This window comes from Ambystoma mexicanum, chromosome 11, assembly GCF_040938575.1.
Source record: "Ambystoma mexicanum isolate Mex_15411 chromosome 11, UKY_AmexF1_1, whole genome shotgun sequence".
Taxonomy (NCBI): Eukaryota; Metazoa; Chordata; class Amphibia; order Caudata; family Ambystomatidae; genus Ambystoma; species Ambystoma mexicanum.
This window is the reverse complement of record NC_090934.1, coordinates 528,083,909-528,100,095: the sequence shown is the minus strand read 5'-3', so window position 1 is coordinate 528,100,095 and position 16,187 is coordinate 528,083,909.

Below are 16,187 nucleotides of genomic sequence, written 5' to 3'. Positions count from 1 at the left end.
GAGATATACGAGAGTCATAGGAGGAACGTTTAGCCAGGTAAATTTCGTTTTTTGTAAAGTGTGGCTAGTTTGGAAAGTTTGAGTTAATTTGCGGCTGAGGGGGATTTTTTCCAAGTGTTCTCACAGTTCCTTTTTTGCTGCCTTACATTTTTAAGGAATGGTGTGTACCATTTATTTAGGTGCATATTTGGTTTGCTTGGTCTCAGTTTAAGGGGGGCAATTAGGTCCATTGAGGTGGCCATGATCTTATTATATTCTTCAACCAAGGTCTCTGGGTCCAGGTTGTCTGGGAGTGTGTTGAGTGTAGGGATTAGGTTCGGGATGAGTCTTTCAGCTGTCATATTCTTCTTGTTTCTTGTGAGGGTGGGCGGGGCCCTGATAATGGATGGGGTGGGGGTCTGTCAGTAGAAAGCAGGAACGAGACCAGGTGGTGGTCAGTCTAGCCTAGTGGTGAGATATTTGTAATGTTCACTAGACAGTTGTAATCAGTCACCCAATCGAGTGTTCTGCCTTTGGAATGTGTGGGTGTCATACTTCTTTGCGTGAAACCTAGTTCCGAAATAGTGTTGACTATAGTACTGGCGGAATGGTCTTCAGGATCATTGTAACCCATATTAAAGTCGCCCAAGGTGAGAACTTGGGTAGAGATTGTAAGGTTACTGAAGAGGATAGTGTTAATATCTTCATCAAAGGTGCCAATATGGCCTGGCGGCCGGTAGATCAAATGGATGTTGAGAGTTTGGGTGTTGGCAAGTGGGACTTTAACTGAGAGTGTTTCGCAAGATAGGACATTGGAAGGTGTTGCTAGTCTCATGGTAAGACTACATTTGTGAATGATGGCAACACCTCCTCCTCTGGAATTGGGACGGTCTTGTCTTAGGCTAGAGTAATTATCTGGGACTGCCAGCATGGGACCTGCTGCTGGGTGTAGCCAGGTCTCAGTAATGGCCAGGAGGTCGAGGTCTTCTTTGAGAATCAAGTCGGCAATGTCAGTAGCGTGAGCTACTAATGATCTGGCGTTGATCAAGGCTCCCTTTATTTTGGGGCTGGTTGTATTTTTAGCGGTACTAGTGTGGCACTTGTCCTGTGTTGAATCAGGGGTAGCCTGATTAGGGGAGCTGAGTGAGGGTCTAGGGTTAGAGTTTTGGGGCAAGTCGGATTTTTTAGTAGAAGAACTAGGTAGAGTTTTGGAGTTCTGTGAGGTAGGCAGTGAGCGGGCGAGAGGCTCGTAGATTTTGGCTAATCTGTCTCTAAGTCCTAGGTTCCGATCGATAGTAGGACAAGGGAGACTGGTAAATTGCAGTGATTGGGGGTCATTTAAATCTGGGTGTGAGGACTTGGTATTAGGCATAGCTGAATATAGCAGGTTAGGTAGCTGAGGTAGCTGAGGAGCCATGCTAGGCCGTAGTGCAGTGTAGAAAAGGATCAAGATGCAGGCAAGCAAATTGGTAATTAATGGACACATGCTCAGTAGTAGTGGCAATAGTGTTGGGTGACCAGGGAGTTGGCTTGGTTAACACCGGTTAGGCCGATGTACGTTGGTATGACACCTAGGTTGGAATAACACAATAAGGCTAACATACATTAAGGTAACACCTGAGTAGAGCTGAGCGACTTAGCTGCTAGGCATTGAGAAGCACCTCAGTTTGGGATAGGATAATGTTGCTAGCTGGTAACACCTAAATTTAAGGCAATTCTAATGTAAAATATCTGACACAGCATGGTACATTGGCGCTTGGTGCAATGCATCAATGGCTGATCAGATACCATATTGGGTAGGATATGTGCAGAGTATGCTGACATGCAGGTTTGAAATGGGCACAGTTGACTAAAATGCAGCGGGGCAACATCTGAGTTTGAAATAGGCACAGTTGACTAGAATGCAGATAGGCAACATCTAACTTTGAAATAGGCACAGTTGACTAAAATGCAGATAGGCAACATATGAGTTTGAAATAGGCACAGTTGACTAAGATGCAGATAGGCAACATCTGAGTTTGAAATAGGCACAGTTGACTAAAATGCAGATAGGCAACATCTGAGTTTGAAATAGGCACAATTGACTAAGATGCAAAGGGACAACAACTGAGTTTGAAATAGGCACAATTGGCTAAAATGCAAAGGGGTAGCATTTAAGTTTGAAATAGGCAAAGATGACTAAAATGCAAAGGGACAGCAAAGTGAGAGTCAGGGGAGAGTCTCGACTATAGTCTGGAGGTGTATTGGCGTGCATTTAATTAAATATATACTGAGCGGCCGGCAAGATCAGGTGGGTACATAGGCGTGAGGTGAATGGACTTGAGGCGGAAGCTACGCATCAAAGCAAATGTTTGACTAGGCTGAATTGTAGGCTAAGCAAAGTAGGCACACACTCTAGATTCGAGTTGGATGCAGGGCACACAGAAGCGGTAATAGTAATGCTATGCTGACCAGCTGGGGTAAGTCCTTAAGTCTTTGGGGGATGCAGAGGGTAAGCTGGACTGCAGTAGGAGCAGCCGCGGTTATGAATCAGAGTACCGAAGTATGAGTGACAGGCAGGGCGCCAAAGTTGCACAAGGTTATATTATAGGTTGCAGAGTTAATATTATACCTTTTGCTGAGGGCAGGGTAGTAAGGTTGCCTTGCGCATGATAGTTGCCTGGCGCCACTGGTTTAGGTAGGCAGGAAGGGCCAAAGGAGATCACAGTAACCAGCAGCCAAAAATGGGCATGAGGACGTCACTGAACGCCGGTAACGCTCGGTCAGCTCAGTCAGCAGTTAGCCTTAGATCCTCGGCCTTGGGGACGACGCCGGCTTCGCCTGCCGGTGGCTGTTGATTGGCTGATAAGCCTGGGATGGCCAATCAGGTGCAAGGATCAGCCGTGATGCAGTAGTGAAGTAGGAAGTCTCTTGAATCACGATACGGCGGCCATTTCCGTGTAAAGTAACCCTTGTGGTTACTAATGGCGTCTGTACTGTGATTGTGCAGAAATGCTGCACATGTGAAGAAAAAGCAGTTTAGCAGTGCTATAATAAAGCAGTGCTATTTAGTAGCATCAGCTACCCGAAAAGTGCGTAAAAAAGAAAGTTGGGCAGGATCACCTTGGGGCAGAGGCTTACCTCCACAGAGGCTAGAGGGGGCTGCTCCTGCAGCACGGAGGGCTAGGACGAGCTCCTGCTCGAGCCGACGGATGTGCACTGGGATCTCACCTCAGTCAGCAGTTAGCCTTAGATCCTCGGCCTTGGGGACGAGGCCGGCTTCGCCTGCCGGCGGCTGTTGATTGGCTGATAAGCCTGGGATGGCCAATCAGGTGCAAGGATCAGCCGTGATGCAGTAGTGAAGTAGGAAGTCTGTTGAATCACGATACGGCGGCCATTTCCGTGTAAAGTAACCCTCGTGGTTACTAATGGCGTCTGTACTGTGATTGTGCAGAAATGCATATATTGGTAATAGAGGTACCCTCAGGATATTCACTACTGACGAACTAGCACCTTAGTAACATAAGCAGGAACCACCTATAGTGATAGGGAATGAGAGGCCTTTTTAAGTCATTACATAAAATACTGTGCATCATGTCATCTAGGCGTCTGTGTCCTTCTTCTGACCACCAAAAAAGCCATACTTTTTTGATTTAAGAGGTGAAATATTGGTACATCTCGAACACACCCTCAAGGAAGCTACCGTAGCCCAGGATTGGATATTCTTATAAAACCATTCATGTGTTTTAATCTGATGGCACTATGTAAAGATTTTCTGGTTGATGCCCAGTAACCTACTTGGTTGACATGAATCTGATTTGTTCGTCCCCCTTTGTGTAAAACAGCACTATTGTGTTCTTAGTCCAGGATTTTAGGATTGTCAGCACATTTATGTACACTTCCAAATTGGCCATCACCCCATGAACCATTTTCTACTTCTATTGCCTCTTGATGTTATGGCACAGCGTTAGCTTGCATGCATAGTGGCCCACATACTAAACATAATGAATAAAATAGCACACAAATTCGAGCAACATGTCAGTTCAGAGGCTTGTAATGTGGGAACTTAATTTGAATCAGGTTTCAGAGGACAAATGGTTATCAGCAAAGCTTGAAGAAGACAAATTCCCCCACGCTGTGGAGCTTTTCCCAACATTTCGATTCTCCTTTAATTGCAGATGCAAGTGACATGACCCCTGGTTTATTAACTCGGCGTGTAATCTGATAATTTAGATTTGCAAGGAACATGTCACCGAATTTGCAAAACATTTCTGCATGTTGTGTTCATTAATACACACCACATGTCCTGCATTAAGGATTGTGTTTTGCAAATTAAATCTTGTTAGGGATGTTATGCAGCTTGATTTTGTTAGGAACACTTTCCTACCACTCAAAGGCTCAAAGGGATGCAAGAAAATAAACTCATTATTTAATCATTTCAAAAGTCAAATTAGGTCGGAGTAATTACCTTGGACAGTGTGTATGTGTAGGACATGGTGACCTAGAGTAGAAAAGGATGCAGCATGCTCTCATCTACGAACACATTCTAACACCTTACATTCTTTTCGGATTTTGGAGATATTTCAGAAAACAAAAAACACATTTAACCATCTTTTGATGGCAATTTCGAAGGTGATCTTGGAAAGAAAGAAAGGAAGTCTTCAGAATTGTCTACCTGAAAATGCTTTGTAAATGGAAGACCAACTCTGAACCTAAAACAATGTGTTTTTTTTCTCTGTAAGCAGTCCAGTGAGATTCTCTATGCCAGTACAGGCGACAGCCATAAATCCTTTCCCTCTCTTATTTGTGCAAGTGCCCACACGACTGAGGAAAAACACAGCTTTTTCTCTAAGGCATTATTTACAAAGGTTACATTGCCATAGAACATGTCTTTGCATAGGTAGTTTCCTGCACTTTTATAACATGTGGTAGAGGTGTTAAAGCCACATCCCTGATCACCACCTTGCTTCACAAAAGAATATGATCGAGATATGCTCCATTTCTGGAAATCACAATGAAGAGACGATACATTTCTGACCCCTGACTTTACTTCATGTGCATCAAGGAAACAGACCTGATACTCAGTTTCTGTAGAAATGTTGACACATTTTGCACGCATTTGTGGGTTCTCTAGGCATTCTATTTTTCATTTAAAAGAAATCCCTGTGTCCCCATCTTTGGTCCAGATGTACTTGTTACAGTCAATCATGTTGGTTATTGCAACAAACACATCAAACATATGCAATTTAAAAGAATACAATTAATGAATAATTAAGTAAGATTAATAAAACCCATGTCATCACATAAATAGTTCAGTCAATAATTGCCATTGTGTTGCAAATTCATATGATTCATGAATAAAGTACATATCTGCCTACAAGATGAGCAGTAATCCACCAGCAAACAAATGTGGTTTGGGTTATGCCTATAAACTAAATAGGTCCTGACCATCACTATTGTTGTGTGGCCACTAGGAAGGTTAAAGTACGATGAAAATTAGGGTTAATGCATAATCTATTTTATGTGACTCCTTCCCTATTTATGTCACACAAGACCACACCTTGTGAATGCTTAAACCACCAAGATGTTTGGAAGATGTCTGATGTTATATTTTATTAGAATGGGCTTCAAATAAAGCCCCCTGAGATGCCTATACCGGGGGCATATAGTTTCCTTGGCGACCATGCACATGGGGCACACATCAGAACTGATTACATGCCAAGTATGCAACAGTGCCACCAAGGGTAAGGTGCCAAGCCTGTGTCTCAAATAAAGGGATTGTGCGTAGGGGAGACTATAACATGAAGGTAGGTTTTATATTTTATTTTCGGTTTGCAGCACTGATAAGCTGCTGCTTGAATAGAGGAACAAAAAAATGAATTTATTTTCCCCTTCAGCCTTGTAGCAAAAGTGGCTTGTACGATGTATGTTGTGCGACCATCTATATGTTGAGGTTTAGTCCAGAGATACTTTAGATCCAAAGAATCAAGTTCTGCTCTAATGTGTCTGCACCATGGGAGGTCTGTGCCTCCACTCTATGACAACATGTCCTGTAGTGTCTCTCAGTATTTCCCTAAATGAGGGGAGGCCCATAGTTTGACCCAGTCGAACCCAATTTCTATATGTATCACCATGTTAGATATAGTTTGGGGAGGTTTGTGATCTTTTTTAAAAACCTTTGTTGCACTACCTTTAATCTACCATACTTGGGGCCTCATTACGACTTTGGAGGCAGCCATGTCCTTAATAAGGACATGGCTGCCTCCAAAATCGTGTCCAGGTCCGGGTTCCCTGAATGGGGAAATACCGGGCCATTCCGAGTATGGAGGGCCCGGTATTTCCTCCTTCAGACAACTCGGGCCCGGTCCTTCCCCATTCCCATTCAAGCACTCATAGGGCTCAATGGGAAAGGGGAGGGAGCTAAGAACGGGCCCATTACTAGAGGGCCGGTTGTTAGCTCCCTGGTCCCCTCGCAGGACCTGCTATGGACGTCTGGAAAATCCAGACGTCCAGATCGGGTCTTGCGAGGGGACCTCGTAATAGTGCAGAGTGGGTTTAACGGCGCCGGCACCATTACCGGTGCCGTTAAACCCATTCCACACAAGTTGTAATGAGGCCCTTGGTGTCGTGTAGCCCCAAATTCCTGCCACATATTCTACAGTAGACCTAGCCTGAAAATTGGAAATCTGCAGTGCTGGAGAAATGGCACTGTTCCTATGGTTTTGTACTAGTTTAAGAACAGCATTGCTGGCTCTCTCCAGGCTAATTAAGGTTTTTCCATCTGAGCCGACTACCTGCCATTACTCTTGAATCTAGTACCTAGGTAGTTGATACTATCGACTTGTTCAATTGGGTGACCCTCAATGGTAATATATAATCTCTGTGATATTTTATAAGATGGATGGAGTACAATCAGTTTGGTCTTATCAATATCAATCAACATTCTGCTCTGGTTGAGTGCTTCATGAATTGCTGCCACTAGTTTTTCAAGCCAGCGGGAGTCGTAGAAACCAGGATCGCATCGTCAGCATCGGACTGCATGTCGGCGTCGGACAGTTTGTCAATTGGTCTGTTGGTGTAAACGGAGATGGGGTAGGTTCCAATACACAGTCTTGCCACAGCATCCTTTCAATGTTTATGGGGGCCGTTCTGTCCCCTCGCTAAGTTTCATCTCACTCTTACACTATTGGCATACACATGTGTTATTGCTTGTGATAGAGAGTTGCGTATACTCCACTCTTCGAGCAATTGCCATAGTTTGTGCCTCAGTACTCCAACAGACGCAGCTTTGCGGTCAATGAAAGCTGTGTATGAATTAATTTTCCTCAAGCGGAGATATTTCTAGTGCAATAGAAATAGTCTAAAACACTGATCAATTGTACTCAGGCCAGGCTTGAAGTGGGCCTGTAGGTGACTAAATACTGTTTTCTCCTGGGCTCAATCAGTCAGATGAAGCAGTAGAACATGTGTATAGGTCTTACCCACTGCATCCAGAAAGAATATGGGTCTGTAATTAGACTGGTTGTCACCCCCCCTCACCTGCTGCAAACTCACCAACATGGAGGAGACCCAGTAGTAGGGCTGCCTTCTGCTATAGCTATCTACTATAAAAGATGGAATCCCTTCTAGCATGTTTGCTCTGGATTGTATGATGAATCGAGGAAATATGCCCCTTCTCCCAAAGGGGAAGCCACCTGTTGCGCTCACCTCGCTCCCACAGGGGCGTCAATCTGAACTGTACAGCTGCAGGCTCCATCAATGTGACACGTAGTGCCAAGATGATGGACTGGACTGGCCCACCTAGCTTTGTTTGCTTGGCCCGTAGAAATATTCTTCTGCAAATGGGGAAAGGGAAATAACTACCCGTGGAGTTGAGCGTTAACCCCCGCCCCCCACTCCCGCTGATCTCCCCACTGATCACCTTTGATGTCCCCTCTTATAGTCTCACCTGATGGTTTGAAAAGATGAGCTCTCCATCCTGCATTGAGTGCAGGGGCGCGTAGATAACCAGTTGCTTCACTGGCACGAAGGAATTGGAGAGTTCCAGAACAATATTGACTCTGAGATTCCCGGCAAGACACCATAAGTATGTAGTTCGTAAGAGTTCAAATGTCTGACTTTCACTCTGTCCGATTCCTTGCAGGTTGCAACTTGACCCTAGCGAAGAGTTCCTCGTGGCAACCGGTGATATTCAGGTAAGGATTTGTAGTATCCAACACAGTTCGATAAAATAATGTCAATATGTAACCTGTTGCTTTCTCCCTTATTCAGGCGTGGAGAGAAAGTATGAAGTCTCGGGGAATAATGCCTCCGGCGGTAAAATCAGGTAAGTCTATTGTGGTGATGAGGTTTCCCCTTGTTTGTCCCTTTGTTTCACCTTGCTGTCCTTTTATTTCCCCTTAGGGACCGGGGTTCGGTGAGAATGCAGTGGAAGCTGCGCTGACCCGTGAAGAGGAATAGTACCTCCGGTGGTAAAATCAGGTAAGTCTATGGGGGGTAACTAGTATTGCCTCGGTGTATTCCCTTGGCTCACCTTGCTGTTCTTGTCTTCCCCTTAGGTGCCGGAGTGCGGCGGGAACATGCAGAATGATGCGGTGGAATGTGAAGATGCTGCGAAGGCCGGTGAGTTCAGCGCGGCGCTGCAGCAGACGAGGCGACATGGATAAAATAACTTATTTCTTCCAGCTTGAAGGCGTGATGGATCGGGAATTCAGGTAAGGATCAAAGATATTGCTCTTGTTCTAACCTTTTCTCCTTCTTTCTCCCTTTTTCTAGGAGCTCTGGACTCGAGGCGGGCGTCGCAGAAGACTGGATGCAGTCTTGCAGGCACAATGCGTGGTTTAAATAGCCTCCAAAGTAGTCCCAGGTAAGTATTCCTCCCCAGCCCCACCCGAGTAAAAAAATAGTCCCTAAGTAAAGTAGCCCCTTCCAAGCCTCTTTTGGCTTGGAGCTCTTGCAGCATGGTCTGCATCAGGTAAGTTTGCAGCATGGTCTGCATCTGGTAAGTTTTAATCTATGAGCCTGGCACCTATGGCGCCAGGACTGATTCTCCAGGTAAGCCTGGCACCATAGACACCAAGACTGCACCCAAATAGCCCCTAGCAGGGGTTGTTGGGCTTGCTTGGAATTACTTGATGCCTGCTTCCGGGGTTGCTGGACTTGGTCTGGGTCCCCGGGGGTAGGCATCATGACACCACCTCTGAGACTTGTAATACCCTCCCTAGGGGTAGAGGCAAGTGGGACCTCAACGGTAGAGGCCCTGGGGGACAAGGACAACCGTTCCTGTGAGGGACTCCATAAACCTTGTCACATGATGGCATAGATGGAACTATTGAATATCCAAAGTAATTTAATGTCCCAATACTTGGTAGAAGAGGAAGCTATTTTATGTAATCACCAGGAAGAACACGAAAATGTCTTTCAAAAATCTCCAATCAACTGGCATGAGGAGGTTGAGGAAAGAGTGCAGGCCGATCAAAGCTGGGAGAGAGGAACGCACGCAGGCAGGGGAGGCCCCCAGGGAGAGTAAGAGCTGGATGAGGTGGAGCTGGAGAAATATGCAGATCCTGCAATATTCAGTAGTGTTCTGAACACTGGGAAACAACTGCTGAAAGCTGAGTGTCTGTAGAAAGCGAGAAGCAGAGGTGAGTGGAGACCAAAGTGGGACGGCGGTGTGAACACCGGGACGCTATGGTGGGAATGCTGCATGTCTAACAATGTCAACACCATATCGATCAGGAATTGGCAAAAGCTCTAATCTGCTGTCGGAATACTGAGACACCAAGAGAGAGAGAGAGAACCGCAAGGAGAGACGCCCGTGGAAGAGAGCAGACAGAGAAACCAAGCAAAGGATATGTGTGCATGCCAGTGCAGGCCCTGGTGACTTTTCCCACACAAACTAAAGGTAATGGGGAGAATGGGAGAAACAGGAGGCCTGAGCAAGGCTCATTATGCAAGCACAGAGACTCTTCTCAGTAAAATTGACAATGTCGTAAAACTAAATCTGATGAACTTGAACAGTAATAAAATAAGAGAGGGATCAATGGAATGTGGGTCACACTATCTTATGAATTTAGTGGTTTTTCAATGATGATTTTTTGAGTAAAATGTGTTGAAAACATTACTGACCTTTTTGATCTTCCTGCGATGCCAAGGGGTTGAGAACCAAGGCACTTGTAAGAGCAGACCTTGTAGGCAGCTGATAGATTCTAAGGTGTAGAATCAGAATGAAGTGAAATATTAAAATGGGATGACATTTGAGACCTTCATAGTATGTGAGGGTGATAGGTGACACAGTAAGTAGAAAGCAGTGAACAGCCTTGCACGATGCAATCTTCAGTAACACCACATTACCCAATAAAATAAAATAGCGATAACGAAAATTGACATAGAGGAAAGAATGAAGTTACCAGAAGGGTAGGTATAGGTTGCTATATGCAGCAGACCAGGAATGGTTGTCATGCAGAACGGGAGCACCTTTTAGGGATTGAAGGATGTGGATAAGTGGACAGAAACTTGGAGAAGTTGACTGTCCAACACAATACTAACTTTTGTTTGAGTGTCAACCAGCCTATGTATGTGCTACAGTGTCAGCAATCAGGAGAAAAATGCATATTTAGAGAAAGTGTTAGGAGGCCACAACACAAGTGAGAACTATACTTGTAAGGGGAAAAGAAAGGAGAAGGATGTTCAGGGAGTTGCCTCGGAACTCACCAGTAAAAATTACAAAAGTAGTCAAGCAGGAGTGTACACCAAGCAAGAAGTGACGCTGTTTTATTCAGGGCCCCAGACGCAACTGGGACAGAGATATTCAAGCAGAACACGGAAGAGAACTGCATGAACAGGCACTGTCAAACATACACCCCAAAAACAAAAGCTTTTATAACATTAAGATCTAATTTTTTTATTATATGGTAATACAATCAACCTTTAATAAACAATTGAAAATAAAGACATCCTGTGATTTCATGACAGTACAAAAGGACATCAAGTTAATTTAAAAAAATCTAGATCATTAAAAATAAATTGATAAAATTCATATGTTTCCCCCTCTTCTATTTAACCTTGTTCGTGTATAAGCAATACATTTAATTTGGATATTGTTACACAGTGAAAGTGAGTCTCAAGAAAGATATTAGTGGATAGAAGAATAATGCAAACATTAAAGAGTACAATGATTTATCTAGTTGTACATTCAATGATTTAACAAATCCAACAACTGCAATAACACAAGACGTTGTTCACACAGCTAAACATAGATGCCAAAAGGGTTCACTTCCGACAGCGTAGAGAGTAGATAGATGTTTACCAAAGAACCGTGATTGATGATGCTCCAAAGATGAACATTTAGTTTCTAAGTGCCTTAAAGATACAAATGTGTCTGGTGCAAGACAATACCGACAAATGAATTGTTCATGGGAGATAATATGGTATCAGACAAGGGTTTGTTTGGTGAGTAACAAATACCATCAAAAATGCAAAAAGATGGATCGGGTAAGCCTGTCAGGATAGAGGCTTAAAAGGGTGCAATAGTACCAGTGCATAGATGTCCTAGTGAGGGGTTAGCGTGCACCCGATTTATAGTAATAGGCCAATCAAGGTGACGTAAAGATGTTTTAACTTTTGCTAGGAAATTGATAAGGCCTTCTGATGTAGAATTCATATTATCAAGTATAATGGGGCATCTATTCCTGATTTAACAGGCCCAGGCACGTCCGTCAATTTGCAGAATAGTGTTGAAGTCTTCACATAGTGAAGCTTTAATTAGGACATATGATCTTTCAATAAAGTGAGTGGAGTTTCCAGTCAGCTCTTGCATGTAATGATGTATTGCCAAGTTCATATCATATTCCTGACATCACAATCCAACCCCCAAGTCCCACATCATAGTGCCAATTCATTGAAAGATTTGAGATGACCAGCAGATCTTTCTTCAACTTCCTGGTCATCTTAACTACGTTCTCATGACAAATTATTCTACCATGACATTGTCAGAGCCTTGAACCATGAACAAGTTACTGGCCCTCATTACGACCCAGGCGTTGGACCATGGTGCTAATAGCACCATGGTCCTTGCCGGTAATTTACCGACTCCGCCATGGCGGAATGGGGAATTACCACCCCATTCCGAGGTTGGCGGGGCGGTAATTCCCCCGTGCCGCCATGGCCCTTCCCCATTCCCATTTTCGCCCCATAGGGCTCAATGGGACTGGGGAAGGCGCCAATTATGGCACTGTAAATTACGGTGCCGTAATTAGCTCCTAGGTCCCTTTGCGGGTTGGTTTTTTAACGCCTGCTAAAAGCAGGCGTTAAAGGGCCACCCGCAAAGGGACCTCATAATCAGGCGTTAAGGGTTTAACGGCGCCGCCACCTTTTACGGCGCCGTTAACCCCTTAACGCCTGGGTTGTAATGAGGGCCACTGTGTTAATGTTGCACATTAGGAACTCTTCAACCTTCTTCCCAGGCAGAGATGTAATCAGGCGGAATTTGAAACCACAATGGGTTTTCTGAAATCGTTAGTAGATCAGACTTCGTAAATTAATATGCCGATTGTGCATTCATTGCCATGTTGGCACCCATGAGCTCTGTTTTGTGACCTTGAAAGTAACAAAGATTGCTCTCTTCCTAACTTGCGATCCAGGGATAATGGGATTTGCAATGTGCTACCAGCCACAGTGGCTTGTAAGCAAATACATGAAACGAGCACTCATTTCTGAAAAACATGCTTTGAGGCTTGTTTGCTAAACCTTGTATACCTGTGAAACATTGTTATTGTCTATGTATCTTTAACATGAAATATTGTTATTTAGGGCATTCTCCAGCCTAGTTCAAGATATCATGTGGTTATCAAGGAAGCCCCCTGCCTGTTCAGAGTGCTTCTCCCACAGCTGATAAGTGTGCACCTTTTTACCATGCTGAACTTGTATTTTTACCATAGGGGGCGCAGGGATGGTAGGTAATGGGGGTATATGTACATATTCCAGAGGTAGGGCTAAGCACAGGATTAACATAATAGGACCAACAGCAGCTGCTACAACAAATAAAAGAAGTGGCAGAGAAACTGAGGGAACAGTTTAGGCAATCGGGTGTTACTCCAGTGGTTTCCATAACTTAGGTATCCCAGGCTAACGGGGGAACACAGGAGGAATATAAGGATGTTCTGCATCCACATAGAAAGAAGTGTGGGTTAAAATGGAGGGGCAGTTTTGGGAAGGAGTCCCCTGCTGGGAAAGTGACAGGCTGTATTGGGGCACAAACAAAGATGTCACTTGGGTGATGGACCTCAAATAAGACACCTGTTGTGTGACGATTACACAGTGTAGCATGAGCACTGATGGAGTTGTCTATACTGTCGACATCCTTGTTGATTTGTAGTTCAGCAATGTCCCTAGTAGGCCTGGGAAAGCTTTCCAGCAAAATACCCGAAACATCTGCATTTTGGGTGACTTGTCAAGAATGATTCAAGGATAAACTTTTGATCTAATCAGATCTCAGAAGCAGTCACACACTTGTGATTATGGAGCAGTACCGCTTGACGTTTTTCATTATGAGTTACTTTCCTCAGTTTTGGTGAAACTATGGTTAGAGTCAACAAGCTGTAGCCGCCAGTTATGTGAGCTACGCAGGCTGGACTAGGCCCGCCTTGTGGCAGTATGGAGAGAAGAGGTCGGAACTGGCCAGTGGACTGTGGAGGGCCATGGAGACCATCTGTGATCCATAGGGAATTACTGCTGCTGCCCTGGTAGATGACATTGATTGTACCTCCAGTGTCATGCCTGGTTTCCAGCCCTGCTAGCCTTGTTCCTGGAGCTGGGAAAGCTGTTGTCACAGTCCTCGTGGCTCAATGAGGAGCGGCCATCCTACAGTCTGATTTGCTAACATGAGTAGTGGGCTATTGGCTGGTTTCTGCTGGTACAATCTCCTTTTTGTGTCACTTTTAGGGCTCATATGTAGGAGCGCGTATACTCAATCTTCTGGGTGTTTTTGCAAGCAGTGCAGTGCATGGGTGATGAGCACAGGTCATCTGTGTGAATTGCAGAGTGCTTACTGAGTGCACTGAACGCACAATTACAACGTTGCAGCAGTGCAGCTGGCTTGGCATTCAGTGGTATGGTGATTATGCCGCACGGCTTCCGGGAGTTGAGAGTCGGCCACAGTGGGACATAGATCAGACACAATGGTCCCCTGTATTAACTATTAATTATAGCATAAGCGAGCACAGCTAGCAATGTAAGTCATGTGCAGATACTGGGGCTATTGCATGTGCCTACAGTCAGTCCTAAGCCTGTACTTAAATAGTGTGATTTATCTTGTAATATGCCAACGAGGCGCAAGACAAAGAAGTTGGGGTATAACCTTCACTAAAGCAATATTGATCAACAATTAGGTAACCAGCAGACATCATTTAGTAACCCTGCTCAAGAAAATGTGGATTGGGAGGCCCAAAGAAAGAAAGATTACCCAGGCCAAGACGGAAAATAATGGCTTACTTCGCCCCAGAGGGCTGGAGTCTGAAGGTAAGGCTAATCCTATGGTGGAAGGCTCAATCTCAGTATTAATTTAATCTAAATCCACACTGATTGATAACAACTCCCTATTGAATGTATGCTATTCTTTACAAACTGAAATAGCAAATCATATGAATGAAGAAACTATATTATCCAATGTGCCTTTGTCAACCCAGGTGAACCACCACAGTGCACACATATGGGAGGGGGTGGTAGTAGACAGCAGCCTCCTGCTATACCACAGTTGTTTGCAGATGAAGAGGCTGAGAGCTCTCTTTAAACATCTATAACAACTGCATTGGTGGACGGCACAAGTGCAGGAATAGTGCACTTTGCCTTAAAAATTCTGCTTAAATTGTGTAATAAGAGCCAGGAAGATATTGCTCATCAAATACACATTCTGCGACATAAAGAGGACAATCAAAACGCTAACATAAACCTAAAAGAACACCTACTGCCAGCAAAAAAATGGCTTATGGCTCTGGGTAACTGTATAGAGCCAGAAAGAAGATCCCATCAATCTGACAAATTGAAGAAGAGAAGGTTGCAGGGGGCGTCCACTCTACCATTGCACTGCCTATAGAAGGTGATGACATTGAGGGTAGCTATATATTCCGTAAGGAATGGTGACAACAGAAGAGACTCAATATTTGAAAATTGAAGATAAGTGCCAAGAAAATGGTCTCCTTTTTGAGAATCAACAGGTAAATAAGAAAGACTTATAGCATGTAAGATATATTTTGGAGTTGTATCTATTACTTTGTGGTATTTATTATGGTGGTATCTGGTGATATATTTATAGTCCTTGACAATATATTGTGGTAATCATGTTGGGATATGTGTATAGGGTGAGACTGATTTCAGAATACTGTCTAATAATTATTTTTACCAGGGTCACTAACCCAACACAAATACTGGACTTCATACACTCTTAATAGATGGCTAATGCCCTCCTGAGGTATCTTATGTACAATACTACAATATGCCCTTTTTGATGAGTTTCAACAAATGTAACGCATGTAATTGAAATACTGCACATTCATTCAGCCTCTCTAGAAAACCAACTCACTGCGGCTACTTTGCTTTGAGATATTTCTAACTGCGCATCTGCATCTCTCCATGTGTGTCAAATAAAAGAGACTGAATGCAGAATAAATGTAATAAGACTAAATAACTTTTTATGAATGTGTTCTTTAGCATAAAAAATAAAATTATGCAAGTTACACCGAGTGACACTTATGCCCACATTGTACTTCACAATGCAAGTACATTTCTTCTTGCAATGGCTTTCAGTGCCCCATCTGTGCAAAGCCCTGTCTATTGACCTTGGCCCCATAAAACCTGGCAAGAAAAATACCCTTTAAAAAAACAGCAAGACTTTGAGAAATACAAACACAGTAGTACATGTACTTTTAAATTTTAATCTCTAATACAGCACCTAAAATGAACAGAACTATTTAACCTGCACTGCATAGTAACATTCACATCACCAGCACCTCAATTAACTTCATATTTACCTAATTCTTTTGACTATGTTCCCAACTTGGCAGTGACATATTCCCCAGGCATTCTGCCTCCTCGCAGAGGGTCAACCCAGATAAGGACAGCTTCAGCTTTAGTCAGCTTGTGAGCACTGAACTCTGTCTGCACAGCCAGCCATCTGCTCCTTTGTGAAGTCAGTGCCCGAAGAGGAATGCCCCTCTACTCTGCCTCAAAACCCT